The following is a 4,752-nucleotide window of genomic DNA, read 5'->3' as shown; positions in this document are numbered from 1 at the left end:
CTGTCTGTCGTTCTATCTATCTATCTATCTATCTATCTATCTATCTATCTATCTATCTATCTATCTGTCTGTCTGTCTGTCTGGCATCTATCTATCTATCTGTCTATCTGTCTGTCTGTCTGTCTATCTATCTATCTATCTATCTATCTATCTATCTGTCTGTCTGTCTGTCTGGCATCTATCTATCTATCTGTCTATCTGTCTGTCTGTCTGTCTATCTATCTATCTATCTATCTATCTATCTATCTGTCTGTCTGTCTGGCATATATCTATCTATCTATCTGTCTGTCTGTCTGTCTGGCATCTATCTATCTATCTGTCTATCTGTCTGTCTATCTATCTATCTATCTATCTATCTCTATCTATCTATCTATCTATCTATCTCTATCTATCTATCTATCTATCTATCTCTATCTATCTATCTATCTATCTATCTCTATCTATCTATCTATCTATCTATCTCTATCTATCTATCTATCTATCTATCTCTATCTATCTATCTATCTATCTATCTCTATCTATCTATCTATCTATCTATCTGTCTGTCTGTCTAGCATCTATCTATCTATCTGTCTGTCTGTCTAGCATCTATCTATCTATATCTGTCTGTCTAGCATCTGTCTGTCTCGCATCTATCTATCTATCTATCTATCTATCTATCTATCTATCTATCTGTCTGTCTGTCTGTCTGTCTGTCTGTTTGTCCATCTAATCTGTCTTACTGCCTGTCTTTCATACAGAAAGAAAGATCTGTCTGTCTGTCTACCTGTTTGTCAGCAATTCGGAAATATTCTTCTGTCTTCGATTGTGTGTCACAAGGATTACTGTGACCAAAGAATCACTCGTGTTCAATGACAGACGTGTGCCAAAGCATAAACCCCCATCATCAACTGCTCTCGAGTCGGTGGGTTAAATTACTTTCCAGAAGGCTGGATCAGTTTTCTCAGACCCTGAGTGCTCTGAAGACCTTGTGCAGGCTAGGTCTCATTACAAACCAATTTCTTCTTACCCACACATCCTTGAAACACAGTGCAGCTAATTAACAGCGGCATATCAGTGGCATGCTAGTGCAACATCACCACCGGCAGAAACACTCCACATTCAAGGGGTTCTTGTGAGTTACAGGGATAAGCACTGATTTTTTAGCATTGATGTGTTAAAAAGCAATTCTGGGATGTTTCACTCTCCATTGACAGAGGGTCAAATGCTTTAATAATTTGTGATGTTTTATGCAAATGCATATTAATGTGCCTAAAATGTATATACTCTAAGGTTTCAAATGAAATACATCTGTTGCAGAGCACAGACTTTCACTCCTCTCATGTACAGATGTAAATATGCATGTATGGTTTCCACCAGTGCGAGAGTATGCAGCAAAACTCTTTGGAGTACTTGTGTAATGTGAATGAATGGGGTTTTGGGTCTTGGCTGCTGCTGTTACGAGTCCGGAGGGGATGACTTTCACATGATGTCTTAGAGCTTATGGAGGTCATGGGATGTACGGCACTAGTAGTTTTGCCCTGCCTATTACCAGAATAAAAATGTAAGGAATCTAGGGCTACGAGCTCACATGCCACCTTAGTTTCACTGGTATGAGGATTAACCCTGTTTTTGCAAAGTTACACAACAGCAATGTATGAAACAGCATGCTACCACATTATACTTGCCATTTCTGCAGTATGTATAGTTTGCAAAGTATGCAAATGTTTGTTATGGTTGGAAGTCACGGATGGCCTCTTACATTAGCAGTGTACACAATGCACTGTGCTAAACTTCATCTTCAGTTTCCACTATGAGGGAAGAACTAAAAATAATATCAGCAGTGATTTTTTACTTCCTCCTTTTTTTGATGGGATTCCCAATAGCTAATTTTTTTATATACAAATTTGGATTAAAAATACAAAATAACCATTAGTTATGCCACTTGCAACATACTGAGGTCATGTGACATCAATGTAGCACACTATTGTTACTTATTGCAAAAAAAATAAGGTGTATACCATGTATACAGTACTCAGTAAGTATGCCATGCTAGTATGGCAGTTCAAACAAAGCCACTAGCGTTTTTTTTTAATGGTTATTTATTGGACCTTACTAGAGATTTATTTATTTTTTAATGTAATTTATTTTTTTATTTTTTTACATTTATTTACAATTTTTGGTGACAAGTACTTTTAAAATGTACTTTGTATTTTGCAATAAAAAATAAATTATGTAATTTATTTTTATGAACCTTTTTGCTGATAAATGTACTTGTAAAATGTAGTTTTTATTTTAAAATGTAATTACATTTTTATTACTATTTTTAATTCAGTTTTATATATATATATATATATATATATATATAACTTTGTATTTTGCAATAAAAAATAAATTATGTAATTTATTTTTATGAACCTTTTTGCTGATAAATGTACTTGTAAAATGTAGTTTTTATTTTAAAATGTAATTACATTTTTATTACAATTTTTAATTCATATATATATATATATATATATATATATATACACACACCCACACACACATTTATTTACTAGTTTGAAATTGAATTACATTTTAATTACAATTGTTAAATGAAATTCTAAATTTAATTAGTATATAAGCTGATAAGCACATGTAAAATTTGTCAAATGTATTTTTTTATTTTGCAATTTCATTTAATTTTTAATTTATTTTGTTATATAATTTCTTTTTAATTATTTCTTTTTTTATTTACGTTTTTGCTGATTTACTTTTTTATTTTGCAACTGATTTTGCGTCTAATCTAGGTCAAGTTGTCTGCTTGGACAAAAGTCAGTGTTTGTAAGCTAACTGTTAGTGTCCGAATTCCTCATTGCATTGTTCTCATTTTTTCTCATAAGTGTCATATTCTGTCTGCACATTGCTACACACACACACACACACACAGAGGTATCTTTGTCTCATCTCGCGACTGTCTCCACCGGGGAGTGAGAAATCTGAGCTGGCATTTGTGTACGTGTTGAACACTGGCAGTCCCACTGAGCCATCTGCTGTAGCAATGTGTCACTGTAATTAGGGCTGGATGGCTTGTGTCAGATGAGACTGCTCCTTTACAGCTCCGTCTCCTGCAGCTGCACACGCTATCAACTGAACAACGCATGACCGGTGGCTGTACAGTACACACACTTCTGGCCAGCGAGTTTAAGGGTCTCATTGCAGGCAGAATCATAATTTCCACTCTTATTATGAATTATCCATGTTAATGATTGACTTGTGCACCATTCACCCATGAACTCACATTAAAGGAATGGTTCACCCACAAATGACCTATTTTGTCTTGATCTACTCGCTCTCTTATGCAAAAGGAGTAGTTCTGAAGAATGTCTTATCTGCTCTTTTCCATACAATGAATGCGGATGGTGATTCCAAGCTTTAATAACAAAAAAGAGGCATAATATCATAAGTAACAAAATGACTTAATGATTTTGACACACTATCATGAGAGTCCGCAGGGATCCTCTCTATGATATTGTTTCATCTTTTATTATTTATTTTTTCTTCTGTATGTTTTACTTGTGTTTGTAGGTCTACATGAATTTGACTCAGTGGATGGAACTTTTAGAATTTTTTTTTTTTAATATATTAAGTTTTGTCAAAATATTTTTAAATACACTACCATTCAAAATGTTTTTGAAGTCTCTAATGCTCACCAAGGCTGCATTTATTTGATGAAAAATACAGTAAAAACAATAATATTATGAAATATTATTAGAATTTAAAATAACTGTTTCCGTGTGAATATATTGTAAAATGTAATTTGTTCCTGTGATCAAAGCTGAATTTTCAGCATCATTACTCCAGTCTTCAGTGTCACATGATCCTTCAGAAAACATTCTAATATGCTGATTTGCTGCTCAAGAAACATTTATTATTATTATCAATGTTGAAAACAGTGCTGCTTAAAATATTTGTGGAAACATTAAAAAACAGTTATATTTTATTTCAAATTGAATTTGTTTTCTAATAAAGTATGTCTTTACTGTCCATTTTGATGAATGTTTCCATGCTGGATAAAAGGCAAGGCAAGGCAAGTTTATTTATATAGCACATTTTGTACACAATGGTAATTCAAAGCGCTTTACATAAAAGAAAGTAAAATAATCATAAAAATCTCTGATCTCTTCTGGAAGCTGGTTCCAACTGCAGGCGGCAAAATAGCTAAAAGCGGATTCCCCTTGTTTTGTGTGAACCCTTGGTATTTCTAACTGACTCGATCCTAATGATTTGAGTGGTCTGTTAGGAATTCAGGGAGGCGAAGGCGCGCTCAGCGGCCTTCAAATCCTTCATTCCATGAAGGTCCAGGTCTGAGCCCGAACAACCCAAGGGGTCCTGGCCCGTCTCGGTTTGCGGATCAGAGACGGGCACAGGAGGCTAGTGTCGCGGTTCACACTTCTCCCCCGCCCGCAGGTAGGGGTAGGAATAATCGCGGGTCAAAGGAAGGTAGGTAATGCTCGACTTGCAGTGCTTATTTTCACTCGTCGATATATGTCCAGACGGTACGATAAGCCGGGTTTCGGCTTCATACTTCCTGGATTATGCGGCCAGATCACAGGCTTCTGCGGAAGCCTTCTTGATCATAAGGCCCCCGGCACGGCACTGGAAAGATTTCCTGGACGTCCAGGCTGGGCTTATGCTTTCAGGCTGCCCTGTCTGGTCTACCGTATCTAGGTCGCCCTGAGGGGCCTCCCGATCACCAGGATATACCCTCTTGCTGAGGCATCGAGTGGGAAG

Source organism: Sinocyclocheilus anshuiensis, unplaced genomic scaffold, assembly GCF_001515605.1.
Source record: "Sinocyclocheilus anshuiensis isolate Anshui unplaced genomic scaffold, SAMN03320099.WGS_v1.1 scaffold914, whole genome shotgun sequence".
NCBI classification, from domain to species: Eukaryota; Metazoa; Chordata; class Actinopteri; order Cypriniformes; family Cyprinidae; genus Sinocyclocheilus; species Sinocyclocheilus anshuiensis.
This window is presented reverse-complemented; position numbering follows the sequence as displayed.